General features: G+C 41.8%; 1 long non-coding RNA gene across 3 annotated transcripts in view; it reads left to right on the top strand.

The window, feature by feature from the left end:
* Window positions 1-17,062, top strand: part of LOC144225225 (uncharacterized) — a 47,055-nt gene extending 29,993 nt beyond the window's left edge. For 2 of the 3 annotated variants that reach the window (XR_013333246.1, XR_013333245.1), the window contains 2 exons: window positions 8,340-8,849; window positions 16,407-17,062. This is a non-coding gene — a long non-coding RNA (uncharacterized LOC144225225). Of the gene's footprint in view, window positions 1-8,339; window positions 8,850-13,040; window positions 13,136-16,406 lie in introns of all 3 variants that reach the window. The other variant, XR_013333244.1, reaches the window with a different exon arrangement.
* Window positions 17,063-19,204: the final 2,142 nt, after the last annotated feature.

Here is a 19,204-nt window from a genome sequence, read left to right as displayed (position 1 = left end):
ACCAAAAACCCAGACCATAATGGAAAAAATTGATAATTTCAACAGTATTAAAATGAAAACAATGTCTGCTTATTAAAAGTCATTATAAAAATTGAGAAGTTACAGGGATGCCTGGGTGGTTCATTCGGTTAAGTATCAGACTCTCGATTTCAGCTCAGGTCATGATCTCATGGTTTTGAGATCAAGCCCACATTGGGCTCCATGCTGGGTGTGGATCCTGCTTAAGATTCTCTCTCTCCCCCTCCTGCTGCCTCTCCCCTGCTCACATGTGCACACATTCTCTCTCTCTCTTAAAAAAAATTGAGAAGTTAGGATCTGAAAGACAAATACAATCTGTATTTGTAACAGATATAACCCACAAAGACTGGTATGCAGATTACATAAAGAACTCCTACAGATCAATAAAATATAAATAATCCATTAGAAAAAGACAAAAATATACACAAATTCACAGGAAAGTAAAACCAAATGACAAATAGGATGACCAACCTTACTAAGATTCATAAAAAATGCCAAGAAAAATAATAATGTGATTCATTTTTCTAGCCAGTTTGGCAAAAATAAATATAAATATGATACCAATTGTTGGTGAGAGTGTAGAGCCGTAGGACCCATTCTGTACCATTGGCAGGAAGCTAAACTAGTATGTTCACTTTAGAGAACGACTTGGTAATGTCTAGAAGAATTACAAATGCACATAACCTAATGCTTATTCCACCTGGGTGGCTCAGTCAGTTAAGCATCCAACTTTAGCTCAGGTCATGATCTCATGGTTCATGAGTTTGAGGCCTGCGTCGGGCTCTCTGCTATCAGCATGGAACCCACTTCGGATCCTCTTTCCCTTTTTCTGCCCCTCCCATACTCATGTGCTCTTTCTCTCTCAAAAATAATAAATAAACATTAAAAAAAGGAAATACACATCAATAAGAAAATGAGTAGTTAACTCAGATTCTATTAATAAAGAAATGTGCTACAAACAAATATGATTAAATTATAAAGCTGGAGCTTCACCTTTGCAGGCTGTCAGCACAGATCTCAATGCGAGGCTTGAACCCATGAACCACAAGACCATGACCTGAGCTGAAGTCAGATGCTCAACCAACTGAGCCACCCAGGTGTCCCCAGACATTAAAATCTTAAATCAAGGGGCGCCTGGGTGGCTTAGTCGGTTGAGCGTCCGACTTTCCTTAAGTCATGATCTCGCGGTTCGTGGGTTCGGGCCCCGCGTCGGGCTCTGTGCTGACTGCCAGCTCAGAGCCTGGAGCCTGTTTCCGTCTGTGACTCCCTCTCTCTCTGACCCTCCCCTGTTCGCGCTGTCTCTCTCTCTCCTAGAAATAAATAAATTTAAAAAAAAAATTAAAAAAATAAATAAATAAAATCTTAAATCAAGCATATGCAAATATATGTATCCCGTGCATATTGTGTGTGTGTGTGTATCCAACAGGCAGAGAAATAGCATTTTTTTCAAATACACATAAAACATGGACAAACATTGGGGCTCCTGGGTGGCTTAGTCGGTTAAGCATCCGACTTTCGCTTGGGTCATGATCTTGCGGTTCGTGGGTTCGAGCCCGCGTCGGGCTCTGTGCTGACTGCCAGCTCAGAGCCTGGAGCCTGTTTCAGAGTCTGTGACTCCCTCTCTCTCAGACCCTCCCCTGCTCACGCTGTCTCTCTCTCTCTCCTAGAAATAAATAAACCATTAAAAAAAAAATTAAAAAAAAAAAAACATGGACAAACATTGAGCATGTAGTAGGCCAGTTTTCCAATCTGTATACCATTGGTCCGATGTGCCAGAGGTTTGGGGATTGTAGCCTGATTCCCACCAGCATCCTAGTCTGGAGCTCCAAATTCCTTTTACCCTAATGAGATGCACAAATACCATTTTCTATATGTACCACAACACCAGAAAAGTTTGGGAAGCAGATACTTGACGTAAAGAAAAGCTTAACAAATTTCAAGTCACATGCAGTGATTACAATGTAATAAAATTAGAAACTGAGGATAAAAAGAACCATTCCCAAATCAGCACAAGTAAAATTAAGAATGAAAAGAGACATGTAAATAACTCTTGGATTAAAGAGAAAGTCAAACTAGAAGATACAAATTATTTAGAATGGAACAAAAACGAACATTACATATTAAGGCCCATGGAATGGGACCAAACAAGGAAATCCATCATATATGTATGTAGGTATGTATATATTTAAAGTAATCTCTATGCCCAACACAATGTGGAGCTTAAACTCACAAGCCCGAGATAGAGTTGCACACTTTTCTAACTGAGTCATCCAGGAGTCCCAAAAATCTGTAGTTTAAAAAAAATTTTTTTTAATGTGTTATTTATTTCTGAGAGAGAGAGAGACAGTGTGAACAGGGGAGGGTCAGAGCGAGACAGAGATACAGAGTCTGAAACAGGTTCCAGGCTCTGAGCTAGCTGTCAGCACAGAGCCCCATGCGGGGCTTGAACCCACAAACCATGTGATCATGACCTGAGCCGAAGTCAGACGCTTAACCGACTGAGCCACCCAGGCGCCCCAAAAATCTGTAGTTTTAAATGCACTCTTCTGGAAAACAAGAAAGACAGAAAATAAGTGCCTAGGCTTTTGACCCAAGAAGCTAGAAAACTAACAAACCCCAAAAAAGTAAAAGGAAGGAAATAATAAGGATAAAATGGGAAACGAGGGAACATACATCTTACATATTGAAAAAGATTTGATTTTATTTTATTTAAAGTTTATTTATTTTGAGAGGGGAGCAGACAGAGAGAGGGAGAGAGAGGATCTCAGGCAGGCACCACGCTGTCAGTGCAGAGCCCTGTGTGGGGCCTGACCCCATGACTGTGAGATCATGACCTGAGCTGAAGTCAAGAGTCAGAGGCTTAACCGACTAAGCCACCCAGGTGCTCCTAAGATTTTATTTTTAAGTAATTTCTACACCAACATGGGACTCAAACTTACAACCCTGAGATCAAGAATCTCACACTCCATGGACTGAGCCAGCCAGGCACCCATCTTACATTTTTATTTGCTAAATCAGGCAACTCTAAAATTAATGAATATAGAAAATTAGGATAGCTTTCTTTTGGGGAAAAAAGCAATTAGATAAACTTTTAGAAAGTTTAATTTAAAAAAAGGAAGATAAACTTAACATTGGGATAGAAAGAGACATACTAAAGATACAGAGGAGATTTTGAGTTATTAGAGAATACCATGTAGAACTTATGCCAATATACTTGATGAAATGGCAATTATTGAAGATAACCTAAATGTCAGATATTGGGTTCACACTAAGGAAAAAACCCCGAGTATACCAATAACCACAAAAGAAATTGAGATGGTTGTTAAAGAAACACCTACTGAAAACGTATGCAGTCCAAACGTGGTCTGTGTTCCACAATAAATTCTTCCAAGCAGTCAAAGGACATAATTCCCATCCTGTCCAAGCCTCTCGAGAGCACTGAGTCAAATGGAAAGCTATGTGATTTGTCTTATAATCCTGATTTAACTCTGATACCAGTGAGGACACGGACAACACAAGAGAAGAAATAGGCCCAATCCCTTATAGGAACACAGAGAGTGTTCCTATAAGCAAGTAAAATTTAGGTGTAATTTGAAAGAATAATGCATCATGAGTAATTGAAGTTTATCTTAGAACGCAAGAATAATCTAAATTAAAATTTTTTTGTGTTTATTTATTACTGAGACAGAGAGAAACAGAGCATGGATGGGGGAGGGGCAGAGAGCCAGGGAGGCACAGAATGTGAAGCAGGCTCCAGGCTCTGAGCTGTCAGCACAGAGCCCGACACGGGGCTCAAACCCACAAATTATGAGATCATGACCTGACCCGAAGTCAGACGCTTAACCGACTCAGCCACCCGGGCGCCCCAAGAATAACGTAAATTAAAATTATTAACTAATTTACTACATTAATAAATTCATTTAACAAATGTTTATTGAGCTCTTATTACATACCAGGCACTGTACTGGGAACTGGGAAAACAGCAGTAAACCAAAACTTAAAAAAATGTTTAGGTCAACTTTACCCAAAACCCTGTCATAATTCTGTAAATCTTTCATCTGAGTAAAAGTACAACCACGTGGGGCACCTGGGTGGCTCAGTCGGTTTGGCATCCAACTTCGGCTCAGGTCATGATCTCATGGTTCATGAGTACGAGCCTCACGACAGGTTCTGTGCGCGAGCCTGGAGCCTGGTTGGGATTCTCCTCCTCCCCCTCCTCAAAAATAAACAAACACTAAAAAAATACAATCACTTAAGTAATAGCAATTTCCTTAACTAAAAATGAGCAACAATTCAGAATTAATTTTGAAAAGAGATTTTTTAAAAAAAAGCCTCTAGTCCAGTAGTGGATTTGACTGAAAGCCGAATCCACTCTGAAGAGAACTCACCACTTCAGGATAGAGAGGTGGTGGATTGAAATGGTACACGAGAAAACAAAAGGAGGCAAACATTTTGGTGAATAGGTGTTTGTCATTGCTTCTGAAGGATGTGGTAGTAGAGAGAGAAAATCCTTTGGTGGAAAGCATTCTGTGGTGGTCGATACGTGCTTTTTGGAGAGGCAGGAGGAAGAAGTGATTCCTTTGGACGCACTGGCAACACAGGACTGTGAATTAGAGAATGAGGCATGTGATAGTTAAATTTTTTAAAAGTTTATTTTGAGAGAGAGGGTATGCGAGCAGGGGAGGAACAAAGAGAGAGAGAGCGAGGGAGAGAGAATCTTAAGCGGGCTCCATGATGTCAGTGTAGCGTCTGCCACGGGGCTTGATCCCACAAATCGTGAGATCATGACCTGAGCTGGAATCAAGAGTGAGACACTTAACTGACGGAGTCACCCAGGCACCCCTGTGGCAATTTTATTTGTCAGTTTGGCTAGGCTGTGGTGCCCAGTTGTTTAGTTAAACACCAGTCTAGATGTTGCTGTGAAGGTCCTTTTTTAAGATGTGATCTGTGCTTAAATCAATAGACTCTGAGTCAAGCAGATGACTTTCCATAATGTGGGTGAGCCTCATCCAATCAGTTGAAGGCCTTCAAAGCAAAGACAGGTTTTCCCAAGAGGCAGATCCGCCTCCGGATTGCACTGTCTATTCCCACCTGACTTTCCAGCCTGCGGATTTCGCGTTCAAAATTGCAGCATCAACTTTTCCCTGAGTTTCTGGCCTGCCAGCCTGCTCCACAAAGTCAGCCTTGTCTGCCCCACAATAGTGTGAGCCAGTTCTTTAAAATAAATCTTTCTCCCTCTGTATATGTTCTACTGGTTCTGTTTCTGGAGAATCCGACTGCAAGGCAGAAGAGCAAAGTCTGAGAGCAAGGGAGACTGAATGGAAAGGCCCGGAAAGATCTGCTCTCAGATGAAGCCGGCCCGGTGGTAAAGAAGCGTATTGAAGAATACTTAGTGCCCGCTGGAAACGTCTAAGTGATTGCGGAGAGTTTGATTTCTCTTGTGGTGTTTTTATCCTCCTTGTAATGCCAGCAATCAGTTTTCCAGATTTCTCTTTTTAGGTTCTTTCCCCATCAAATCTGCTTCACCACCACAGAATGCAGAACTGGACCCCTGAGGCTTTCCATCAGGAGTCTCCAGATTTGCTGCTCCCCAGGGCTCTTTACCAAGGCTGGCATCTTGTAAGGATAGCTCCACGCTGTCTTAATTTCTTAATTTGGCTAATCTCTTCAAGAATTTTACATTTTCCTCCAATTAGTTTGTTAAGTAGTATAGCAAGCTTCCCCTCCTCCCTCTACATCTGCTTTTTATTCCGTTTTTTGTTTTTTGTAGTTTTTAAAAAATTGTAGGGGCTCAGTCTTTGACTCTCAGTTTCAGTTCAGGTCACGATCTCACAGTTTCATGGGTTCGGGCCCCATGTCTGGTGCTGTGCTGACAGTAGGAGCCTGCTTGGGACTCTCTCCCTCTCTCTCCGCCCCTCCCCTGTTCATGCTGTTTCTGTCTCTTTCAAAATAAATAAATAAACTAAAAACAAAGAAGAAGAAGAAGAAAGAACTGTCAGCCACCCCAGAAACTGTTTTATGTGTCCCATCGCCATCTCAACCCCCGCCCTTCCCCCATTCTTTCGATTTTTTTTTGAATTACTTTATTGAGATATAATTCACATACCATACAATTTGCCTAGTTACAGTGTATGATTAAATGGCTTTTAGTGTATTCAGGGTCATGCAGCCATCTCCTGACTTTTATAGCACTTTCTTATACCTAGTACCTATAGGGAAGGCAGGGTAAATGTTCTATCCCTTAATTTATCAGTTTTTGAGATATTTAATTAATTTTCTTCCATCCTTCAAATATGACCAGTTAGTTGAGGGAGTTCTGTTTTTGGATTTTAAGAAATGTTTATTTAGAGAAGAGAGAGAAAGAGAGAATACCAGCAGGGGAGGAGCAGAGACAGAAGGGGAGAGAGGGAATCCCATGCAGACTCCATAGTGTCAGCGCAGAGTGGGACGCGGGGCTCGATCTCACAAACCGTGAAATCATGACCTGAACCGAAATCAAGAATAGGATGTTTAACCCTGAGCCTCCCAGGCACCCCATGTTGTTGGTTTTTTTTAAACCATTATATATACTCATGGTTTTAAATATATTTGATGAATTTCAATCCACTGCAAATTATTAGTGAAGCCCGAATTGTCTCATTTTGACCAACATTGCCTCCTATGTCATTTTGACACAACTCTAATGGTCTTTGGTAGCTTTCTTGCTGTCTGGTATGATCAGCTGCTATAAAGCATGTCAGACTTTGGTAATTTTATTTTTTATTTTGAGAGAGAGAGCGAGAGCGAGAGAGCCAGGGAGGGGCAGAGAGAGAGAGAGGGAGAGAGAATCCCAAGCAGGCTCTGCATTGTCAGCCTAGAGCCCGATGTGGGGCTTGAACCCACAAACCACGAGATCATGACCTGAGTTGAAATCAAAGGTCTGTCACTCAACTGACTGAGCCACCCAGGTGCCCTGAGACTTTGGTAATTTAAACAATGTAATATTGATATAGGAATAAGCAAATGAGTTCATAAAAATATGGGAACTTAGTAAGTCATAAGGTTATATAGTGGACATCCTTTTTTTTTTTTTTTTCCTGCCAGCATTTATTACATTTTATACTAGGAACAGTTTCCCAAAGTTTATTTTGGCTGTCACTCCTCATTCATTCAGCCTTACTGAAGTGTGTTCAGAGGGATTGATCACACCTTCAGCTCTAGCTGATACCTTGATTGACTTAAGCCAAGCAGCCTGTTCAGTTGCCTTGTTCACAGTGGCCGTTCTGGAGATAGGCACGACCAGGGTCCATGAAAGACAAGAAGACATTCATTCACGGGGTCTTCTGGAGAGATGTTGGGATAATTTGCCTTCCTTTTGGAAGGAGATATCAAATGTCTACTTCCTACCATTCATACATATTAACTGAAGTGGTATTAAGAACCTAGAAGAGACTATTATTAGAAGACACAGAAAGGTAAAAAGCCATATTGATAGATTGATAATTTGGGTACATGATGTCAGGGCTACAAACCACCGTGAGTAAAATTCAAAGACAGACAACAGAATGAAAGTAAACATTGCCTACATACAAAACAAGAATCCGTACCCATACTATTGTAAACCTTCTGCATGGCGATAAGAAAAAAAAGGCAAACCAGTAGAAATATGGGCAAATGCTATGAGCATATAATCTAAACAGGAGGATAGAGAAAGGGGAAAAAACCCAAACATACAAAAGCGCTCAATTTCAAGCAAATTCAGATTAATTTTAATTTATTACATACAATGTTCAATAAACATGTGTCTTGTCTCCTTGAATCTATTTCTGCTTTTGAGAAATTAAACCTTGTAAACTTAAACTTTAGAACATGATAGCAGACATCTTGGTGTCTGGGCCTCAAGCCGAGGTTGTGTATAATGTGAATGTCCTCTGAAACTTACCATCATCTTTGGATTATATTCTTAATCATGTGCTTAATCTAATACACTTAGGGACCACTGGAACTTTTTCTGGTCAGATTAGTTCAAACAGTCAGAAATTGTTCTCTTTCCTTGAAATAAAGCTGATTGAAGGATTACATTGTCTGAATAGCTGTAGGATTCAGAAACTCCTTTATAAAGACTTACTTTCTTTTTAGATTTAAAAATATCCATGATTTCTTTTGGATGAATGGTCTAAACATGTACGTGTTACCAGGGCCTTTTTTATTTACCGTAGCTATAGTTATCTGTTGCTCATCGTATGTGAATATGTTACAGGAGAGGAAATTGTTGACTCTCTGCCCAGGAGGGAGGAAAAAAATATCTGTCATATTCAAAATACGTATGCCTTTTGTTCCAGCAATTCTACTTTTAGGAGTCTTTCCTGCAGAAATACTCACCGAGAATAGACACAAACATACTCACGACCACATGCAAGGATATTCACTGCACCATTGTTTGTAATAAACAATTCAGTTGAAAACGTGACAAACGCCCCTCAATAAAGGAATGGGTAAAGGAATCACAACCTGTCCATAAACTGAGCGACGGCTACTTGTATCACCTTGGAACAATGTCTGTATACAAGAAGAGTCTGGCGGGAAAAAGAACTCACCCCAGACGGTCAAGTGAAGAGATTTTAAGGAAGCGTTTAATTACAGAGGTTGGGCAGCGTTAGGCCAACAAAGAAGAGATGGAGAAACGCCTGCAGATTAGCAATAGCGGGAAGTCCTCACCGTCCCTGGGGTTTAAGGTACAAAGGAGAGGACGTAACAGGAGCCCAGTGTCATTTGGAGCCACGGAGGCAAGGCCACAAGCGGCACTCAGCCAAAGAGGGTTACGTCAGCTGCATGAGACAGAGCTGAAGCAGGTAAACGCGGGGAAGGAACACTGATTTCTTTTCTCCCATACTCTGACCTCTCGCTGGTGCTTCCCATGGGCTGACCCCTGTTAGAAGCATCCGGCAAGGGAGCCTGAGTGAAACCATCCACAGGGGTCAGCCGGCTGGGACACAGAGCAGGGCAGAGAGAAAGGCCAAAAAATAAAAATGACCTATGGGGGTGGGGAAATGACTAGCACAATGTTTATGTTATATTTTTTAGGCGGGGTAAAAATGTTGCATAACCATATACACAGCAATATGCTATTTGTATAATCATAAGCATTATGTGAGAATATGTAGCAAACTATAAACCACAGTGTTAGTTCTGGAGGCTGAAAGCAAACAGATGGAGAGGGAAAGTTTTCTAACTTTCTACCTTTTTATATTATATAAACATGTTACAGAAAGTATCTCTTTTGTGGTTAGGGAAATAAAGATAAACTGTATTTTCCATGAAAAGAAAGCCTTGTTATCCCTAACGTGAAGACAACTTTGGAGAAACCCCTACATGATTATTAAATAGTTGGTTCACGCATGGGCACTGCAGAGAAACACCTCGCAAAACACCTCGCAAAAAAAAAAAAAAAGCTAATTATTTTAATGGGAGAGTCAAAGAAGAAATAGATCTTGTAGGCTGTGGCGGTGGTTAGGGTCCTCTGTTTGCAAAGATGAGAAATCAAACCAAGATCACTCAAAGAATAAAAGGGGAGTTAATTAAAAAAAAAAAACACGGATATACAGATGAGTCATGGAAGGAAAAAGGGATTCTATCTGTTTGCTCTCAGGTCCTTGTCTCTATATTGTTCCTCACGAACACACCGTTTCTGCTCTTTGGTGCACATTGTAGGCAAAATGTAGCTGCCCCACGGATCTGGACTTCCATACTTCCATTGCAGCAAGGCTAAGTTAATTCTCTTTGGGGCCATATTCCAACCTCCCAGGAGAAAGAATCTGATTGGCTAAGTTGGGTTCCGACGGCCACCTCTGGTCCCATTGGCTAGGGTCAGTGGCACAGAATCATGTAATGTAGTACCAACACAGATTCTGGAATTCTCCAGAAGGAGATAAAGAGATATTGTTAGATCAAGCTTAGGGGATATGTTCCTAAGCTACTACAGTTGTAAATAAGGCAGAGAACATTATAAATTGATGAGTTAAAAATCATTTTTGGATTAGGATATAGCGGAAAAGTAAAATGGATATTCTGAGAGAGCGATAGAAAGGCAACGGTAAAACACTGATATAAAATAAATTCAGTTGGAAGTCAAATGCTTTACTATTAGAATAATAAAGTATACATTTTTTAACTATTTAAAAGGTTACAGATAAGCAGAAATTATAGATATTCACTGTTTTGAAAAAAGCATATTTATAAACACATTTTGTAGGTCCCAAAAGGATTCCATATTTATTTTCTAATTTATTTAAGAAAACCCTAGCAAGGCAATTGAGGATCAGAGAGGTTCAGTGATTTGCTCAAAGTCACACAGGAACCAAAGACTCAGGCCAAGGCTAGTGTTATTATTCTATATTCAGGGTTCTACCTTATAGAATCTGCTTTCCCTCTTTTTCAAAGGTAATTTAAGCTTTTTTTTAAAGCATAGAAAGTAACAGCAGAAATAATTTTTTAAAGTGCCAAGTTTTAGGAAAGTGGGTTAAAAAGTTATTTTCTCACCTAATTCAAAAGCAAAGAGAGTTGAAACCCTACCATAGAAGGGTTATTATTATTATTTTTAAAGCAAATAACTAGGGACACCTGGGTGGTTCAGTTCACTGAGCATCTGCCTCTTGATTTCAGCTCAGGTCATGATCCCAGGGCTGTGGGATCCAGCTCCCCATTGCGCTCTGCACTGAGCAAGGAGACTGCTTGAGATTCTCTCTCTCTCTCTCTCTCTCTCTCTCTCTCTCTCTCTCTTTCTCTTTCTCTCTCTCATTCTTCCTCTGCCCCTCTCTCCTGCTCACATGCATTCTCTCTCTCTCAAATAAAAAAATAATACAATACAATAAAATAACAGAGCAAATAACTAGAACAATAACAATCAACTTCCAGCATATTGAAAGATACATCCTTTTTCTTTTCTTACATGTTTTATTTATTTCTAGGAGAGAGAGAGAGAGAGACAGCATGAGCAGGGGAGGGTCAGAGAGAGAGGGAGTCACAGACTGAAACAGGCTCCAGGCTCCGAGCTGGCAGTCAGCACAGAGCCCGACGCGGGGCTCGAACCCACGAACCGCGAGATCATGACCTAAGCGAGAGTCGGACGCTTAACCGACTAAGCCACCCAGGCGCCCCAAGAAAGGCAATTTTTTACCACTAAGGCCACATTTACCACATTGAAAGATACATCCTTGCTTCACTATAATGTTTAATGTGAAATGACCAGATTCTTCATTACAAAATAGGCTCTGAGCAAAGTCAAAAAAGAAAACGAATATCCAACATTCTTTTGCCTGTAAGAGACGTGCTAAAACTGAAACCATTCAAGGCATCTAAGGGTTGAGGGAGAGCTTAAGATTTATTATGCCTCTGTACGTACAAACCCAGCAGATGTTCTCATCGAGGTTGCAATGATTATTGTATCTGTCTGAGAACTTGAGAGATAATGACTAAGCTTGGGAAAGGGAGAGACAAAGGTAATAGTTTCCTGGTGTCCTGTCCTGGGAGATAAGAGAATCTCTATGGCTACTGGCAGGGTGTGGACTCAGCTGCCGTCTTTCTGGCACCAGAGGAAAAGGCATGTGGTAGAGAAGATACGCTGTAATAGAGCCCATGGGGTAAATGCTTCTATGTTAATGAGGTAATGTGTGTTTCAGTCACGTGAGCCCAGGTGTGCTGTGCACACCTGCGGAGGAGGAAGTGTAGCAAAATTAAACTGGCTTCAATCGATCCCATTAGGGAGATTGGGGCGGTTGAAGAACTCCCAGTGTCAGATTTTTCCAGAAAAATAAGTAAGATTATATATATATATATAAATATATTTTCCAGATTATATATATATTTTTCAGATGAAGACAAGAAGAAGGATTCTCACTTTAAAAATAAAAAGCCTGGGGCACCTGGGTGGCTCTGTGGGTTAAGTGTGCAACTCTTTTTTCAGCTCAGGTCATGACCTCATGGTTTGTGGGATGAAGCCCTATATTGAGCTCTGTGCTTATGGCTCAGAGCCTACTTGGGGATTCTCTCTCTCCTCTCTCGGCCTCTCCCCTGCTCATGCACACATGCACTGCACGCTCTCTCTCTCTCTCAAATAAATAAAGAAATAAACATTAAAAATAAAAATAAACATCCTATTATGAAGCTGTGATTTGTAAAATTATATTAAATCAAAAACAGAGAAATTACTCAGTGGAACAGAATAGAGTTTCTAGGAACAGATGGAGACAAGAGTGAGAAACCAATATAAGACACACCAGCAATAACACATTTATAGAAAAGCATATTACGGTTTTATAAAAGTGACCAACGTTATTTTATCAACCTGGAGAAGAATTAGCTTAACTCCCACCATGCACTGAAATGAACTCCAGGTGGGTCAAGATAGATGAACATGTTTATGGTGGATGCTTTCTTCTTCTTTGTTCTTGTTTTCCTTAGGCATCAGTTTCCCTCTCCTCAACACCCCACCATAATTTCTGACTATGAGATTTCTTCTCCCTGACTCCATGTGGCATTAGTGGGAGGGTAAAGTTCTGTTACCATGTTGCATTCGGAAGCTGAAATGATTCACTCTCCTTCCCTCTACGCAGTACAGCCGGCGTTGGGCACTTTGGACCTAAGCTCAGCCGGTTCCAGGTTCACTCCTAGAATTTTGATTTTAAACTGATGCCAGTACAAGAAAGGACAGGGTTTGGTCCACGGCATCCAAGCAGGCTATTCCAACTATAACATGGCTAATATCGTTCCGGCTGTGGTTCGCCAGGGCTCCTTGGTTCACTCTCAGGCACGTTCCTGCAGATGCATACCAATAGTTTGATTATTTAGCCGGAGTGAGATTTTGTTTCTATATCCACATAGAGGCTGTAATTCCAAAGAAATAGCAGGAGGAAGAGACTATATGAGACACGAGATGGTTGGTAGTGTCACAGTTCATCCTGGAAGATGTACCTCCTCCATAAGAAACGCACTCTGGGAGATGACCCGATGGTTTGCTTTTCTTCCCCTTGCCTTCCCCTCCGCAGGAGCCCACGTCTCTAGCTCACTGATGTTGGCTTGGCCGCGTGACTCGATGGACCCATGGAGTGGAAGTGGATATGATGGTCTGAGCAGCTTTGAAGTATGACTTGCCAATTTTCTTTCCAAAATATGTATTTTCTTTTAGCTACTCCATTCCACTTTATCGGTAGTGTCTAAATCCACGATAATCTCATGCATTTACTTTATTGAAAACATTTTAAGTGTTTTTATTTTATTTTTGAGAGAGAGACAGACAGCGTGTAAGTGGAGGAGGAGCAGACAGACTAGGAGACAGAATCCGAAACAGGCTCCAGACCCTGAATTGTCAGCACTGTGCCCGCGACGTGGGCTAGGACCCGTGACCCGTGGGATCGCGACCTGAGCTGAAGTCAGATGCTTAACCAACTGAGCCACTAAGGCACCTCACAGTCATTTACTTTAACAGCCTTCTGACTCATCTCTAGCCTTTTAGCTGTGTACCTCTGAAAACCATCCTTCACACAGCTGTGAAGCCACAGATTACAGCCTTCCATGCCTCCCTCTCCTCCACATGGCATCTGAGAGCCATCATGATTTACCTCCACACATTGTCTCAGCCGCGTCCCTGGATGTTCCCGGCTTCCCACTTGAGGCTTAGCAATATGAAACTGCCCGAAGCAGCCCGAACGCTACTCCACGCCTTTGTCCATTCTGTTTCCTCACTCTGTCTTCCTCTCCCTTCTAATTTTGTCCATATAACATCTGTTCAACTCCAGCTGCTACCACTGCTTCCAGAAATTCTTCCCTGGTATTTCCTAGGCACGCACTTTCCTTGTGCTGTTTTTGTGCACACACCTTTGGCACTTTCCACGTTGAACTGAAATGATCTGTTCTGTTTATTTCTCTCTAATAGATGGCCATTTCCTGGAGGGCAGGGATGGTATCTCATTCAGCTTTTTATCCTCAAAATCAAGCACGATGTCTGGCACACTGTAGGTATTTAATACACATTCATGGAGCTGAAACAAACCAAGCAAGTTAACCATTATCATAAGAAAACTAAGTTGTCTTTATTTAAATGTTGATTTATTTATTTGAGACAGAGAGTGCGCACTCAGGGGAGGGGCGGAGAGAACGGGAGAGAAAGCATCCCAAGCAGGCTCCTACTGGCAGTGATCTCATGAACCATGAGCCGAAATCAAGTCAGACGCTTAACTGACTGAGCCACCCAGGCGCCCCAGAAAACTAAGTTGTCTTAAACCCTGCAGCTGGGATTCCTAAAAACTAACGGCATTGTAAAGCAATTCTTCTAGAAAGCGGTACAGCAACGTGTAACAAAAACTATGAAACCGTTCTTCCTCCTCCACTTGGTAGTTTCCCATTTTGTGAATACTCCCCAAAGAAATAATCCAAATGGGTAAAATGTACACAGATGTTCCTGGCAACTCTAGTTATAATAGTGAAGAAAAAAGAAACCCCTGGAAGCTATCCAAGTGTCTAATAGGGAAATGACTAAGCAAACAGTGGGATTATTACATAGCTATTAAAAATGACAGAGGTGAGGACTATGTCAACATGGAGAAGTGTGTCTCTGCAGGAACGTTAAGTGGAAAAAACACAGACAGTGTTTAAACAATAGTGGTTAAGGAGGAGTGTGTACATTAACAGAGATCAGAGGCCAGTTTGGAGAAATGAAAATGGCTCGAGTTCATTTGGCCTTTTTTTCTTGTGCATTTCCATGACTTGATGAAATAATAGTTGACATGTCATTACAACATAGATATCCTGAAAGTCCTCTGCAGTATAAAGCTCTAAGTAACCTACCAGGTTGTGTTTTCCGAGAGATAATTTCATGCTAAAATCTCCTCAAGTCACTATGAAAATAATGACATTTCTTTGAGAGAGCAAAATTCTTTTCTTTCCTTTAATTCAACAAGCAATTCTGAGAACTTTATGTGCTAGAGAGCTCATGTTCTCATGGTGTTTACAAAACACCTGGGCAAAAATACTCAGATAGACCCCTGTTATTATTTTAACCTACTTTTATTTATTTGAGTGACTGCACATATTAGGACCTATTAACACAGGAGAGTTTGAAAGACCTTTGGCCTAAACCTCTCATTCACAAATTGTTTCAGTCTTATACTTTTGATGTTGACTCCAAAAGAGATTCGATGTATAGTCACTGAGATATGCTGGTAAAGATTAATACGAAAAAGTTTCATATAATTCTCAACTTATGTTGCTTTACCAGCGTAGTGCACTGTGAATTAATGTCTTACAAATCTTGTGATTATCTTGTGAATAGCAAAATACTGACATTGTAATATACATTACATTGCAATGAAAAGAAACCACACTTTTTAATATCTTGCTTGAGAAATTTTTTACTTTTTTAATTCACTGAGATCCTCAAAAAATGGGGGTGGTCCCAGTGTCCTGGATCTCTGGGGGACTTCTGGTTATAATCACCAGTTTATTTTTAAAATGTGATAGTTTTAACCAGGGTCCCAAAATTAATGGCGATTAATAACTGTATAAGCACCTAACTCACAGGGGCATCCTGCTGGCTTAGTTGGTTAAGCATCCAACCCTTGATTTCGGCTCAGGTCGTCATGATCTCCTGGGTTGTGAGATCAAGCCCCGTGTCCAGCTCTGTATTGATAGCCTGGAGCCCGCTTGAGATTCTCTCTCTCCCCTACTCTGTCCCTCCCTCCCTCACGGCACGCGCGAGTGCTCTCTCAAAATAAATAACTAAATAAACATTAAAAACAAAAACAAAATAATCACCTAACTCACAAACTGCTTGTCCATTAGCCTTTCTGTTTCTGCTGCCATGTAACCAGCGGTCAGAATATTCACAGCTTCTAGAGCAGAGGTTCACAACCTTGGCTGCAGATCAGAATCACCTCCGTTTTCCCCGAACCCACTCTGGACCTCCCGATTTAGACTCTTTGGGACTGGGGTCTGGAAATGACGATGCTTAAAAGGCTCTCTCCCTCTCTTCTTTCCTCCCCTGTACTTCCCTGTGGTTCCAGAACTCAGAATTCACGTGAGTACTGTTAATGGTATAGCTTATCTGCATCATGGGTTTAACAGAGCTGAAGGCTAATCTGAGGGTCAGCCACCATTTTCAATAGTCTCTCTGGGGCAATGTGTTACAAGTGTCCCAAAATAGGAGTTTGAGGATGCAGCTCACAGATTTTGGGGCAGAACTACCCACATAAAAGTTTTGATCAAAAGTTTTCAATTATTCCTCAAATTTCTTAACGTGCTTAAATATACAAAAGTAAATGCTGAGATGAAAGTGTTATATTCAAGTGTCCATTCTTATAAATAATTCAACCTATTATGTTGACCATTCTCCTATACCTTCTGTTTCTTCACTGTAGGTCTGTACTATGATTACTGACACCCTGAAGATGATGATCCTGTATCCCCGTAAGAGTCTTCACCCAAGAAATAAAAGTTTAACTGTGTTCATCTAAACCGAAAACACACAAGACAATATCTAGGGAAGTTGGGAACTGAAGAAGCCCCCGTCCCGGTGCACTCCGGCTCACATTCCATTTGGAGTGATTAGATCTATGCGGAGGGAGGAAGTTATGTTCCTAACTCTCACCTGACAAGTGCAGGTAGACACCGAAGGCACCTTGACTAAGGTTCTACTTCTCCTTTGAGGAGCTACAGTCAGAATATTTGGACACCATCCAAATTTGGAAAAATCAAGTTCAAAAGGACTGTGGTTGTGAGTTGTAGCAAATGGTGTTGTGTTGATAAATACAAAGCATAGTTCTAAAGGTGGAGACATTCATTACGATCCAAAAAGATATGGCTGTTAAGACTTTCTAGATGAACCGGCGAGTTGAGACAATAATTATTTAAGTGATAAACCAATTTGGCCTCCCTTATTCGACGGTGGGAATATTAGAAGGCTATTCCAGGCTTCCAGGCTGAGCTCCAGCTACCTATCTGAACGCCCCAGAAAGTATCCACAGATGCTCTACGTGTGTATTTCCCTCCTGAATTATACAGATGATTGCCCTTCAGCCCGTGCTTCACTAGCCGGGGACTAGAATCCATTCATTTAACTATTGTATGGGCTCTAATCGCCACTTCAAATGAAAACCCAGGAAGCCAGATCCCGGCTGTTGAAAGTGTATAATTAGCTCCTTGTATAGCCCACCCCCACTGATTTTTCTGACGCATTTGGTCTGCAGCTTGCCCTTTCTGAGACCTCCAGTATCTTCTCCCCAGCTGGAGATGCCCAGACTGCAGGCAGCACTTCCTGTGGGTGTGGTCTTACGTTCTTAAGGCTGTGTGCTCAATGGATCGCCTTTCAACCACTCAGATCCACAGTGATTTTTAAAACAGGGGAGTGGATTATGAGTAGCCATCTCAGCCAGAAGAGGGTTCTCTCCCTTCTTTTTCTTTGTAAAAAATGATCTTGTGATGGTGCCCCCTCAAGAACACTACAATTGGTCAGCCTGGGGTACTTAGTTGTCCTCCCAGATGACGTCATCAGCTATTCTCAGGAGAGGAAAGGCAGGGTAAGCCCCTTGGGAGAATGACAACACTTGTTTCAAGTTGGGGAAGAGCCCGTGGTCCTTTTCCTGCGTTTGGGGGAAAGCGAACACACAATGTTCATTTCCTAGATACGGGATGTGCTGTGTGGCTGGCAGGTCATTTTCCACCGTGTCACATCCTTCTGGTTGAAGGCAGCAGGGGCCAGGACAGGAAATGGCAAATTCTGAGAATGAGACAAGGCTTTCCCAGGGCAGTCATTGGTTCTCTGGAACTATAAAGCATGCTCATCCAGAAACAGCCTCAGATTTTTCTTTCCCGGAGATAGCCAGAAGTGAGTGGTAAGTGGGGGAGCCTAGAGGGATTCTGTCTGAAAGACCGCCATTGGGATTGTAATACTAGGGTTATATCCTTGGTCCACTATATATTTTGTGTGACTTTACCTCATTTTGGCGAGAGGTCTCTTTACTTGGAAATTTATCACTGGTGGGTGGAATAATGGGGGCATGCAGATACAACTAAGACCTAGGAGTCAGGAGAGCAAGATTCTAGATGGTTCTGTGAAGAATCAGCTGTATCTGGAATGTGTCCGTGTTTCAATTTTCTCATCTTTCAGATGAGAATAATGATGCTACCCCGATATGTCACAGTATTGAAATGCTCTATTTCTATGGCTTATTTGCCACTTTTAAGAAGTTCCTGATAATGATGAGTGCAGTGGCTAGGAAGGTGGGAATCTTTGGCAACTAGGAAGGGTGTACTTTCACCCCACGTGTACAGTTCTCTCTCTTAGTCATCTTCAATTAGCTTCAACTCCACTTGGTACTAGGTAGCCCTCAGTGAGTCCTTAAAAATGTTGGACGCTTTATTTTATTCAGCGGTTACTCATTTTTTAAGGAAGCGTTTGTAATAAAGAAACGTAGCAGTATTCATGTAATGGAGCTTAGTTTTAATGAAGCACCCATCAAAGAGTGAGATTTAGAAAAAATAGCCCAGATAACATTTTAGGCTCGACCGTAAGGTAAGAGCCTGGAAAAACAACAAGCAGAAGAGATGCTTCAGGGAAGCATCTAACTTAGCAAAAATTAGTTCCTTACATCTGATAGATAATGTGACTTTTGAGTTTTGGAGGGACTGGTCTTTTGCACTCATCAGAGAGGGAAAACGATAAATTGCAAAAGTCAGTCTTCATGTAAGGACAGGGCTTTGTGAACCGGTACAACCCACCACCTGTAAAGGGTTGGGGAAGGTTTTGTTTGTTTTTAAGAGTTTAAGGAAGTGTTTATTCATTTTTTGAGAGTGAGGAGGGGCAGAGAGAGAGAGGGAGACACAGAATCCGAAGCAGGCGCCAGGCTCTGAGCTGTCGTCAGCACAGAGCCCAGCGCAGGGCTCGAACTCACAAACCGTGAGATCATGACCTGAGCCGAAGTCGGAGGCTTAACCGACTGAGCCACCCAGGCGCCCCGAAAGGGCTGTTTTAAACAGAGCAGAGGCCTCAGTGTTGCAGCAGAGTAATGTCAGCACCCGTCCTCACGGGGCTTACGTCTTATTTAAGAGTTCACACAGCCCCCCTCAGCGTCCCCCGGGCGGGAGAAGCGGCCGAGAGCACGACTCCCGCTCGCACACGCGTTTTTAAGGTCCCCAGGGCTAGGGTGCCTTGTCCCAG

The sequence above is a fragment of the Crocuta crocuta genome, unplaced genomic scaffold, assembly GCF_008692635.1.
Source record: "Crocuta crocuta isolate KB4526 unplaced genomic scaffold, BGI_CrCroc_1.0 scaffold262, whole genome shotgun sequence".
Taxonomy (NCBI): domain Eukaryota; kingdom Metazoa; phylum Chordata; class Mammalia; order Carnivora; family Hyaenidae; genus Crocuta; species Crocuta crocuta.
This window is presented reverse-complemented; position numbering and strand designations above follow the sequence as displayed.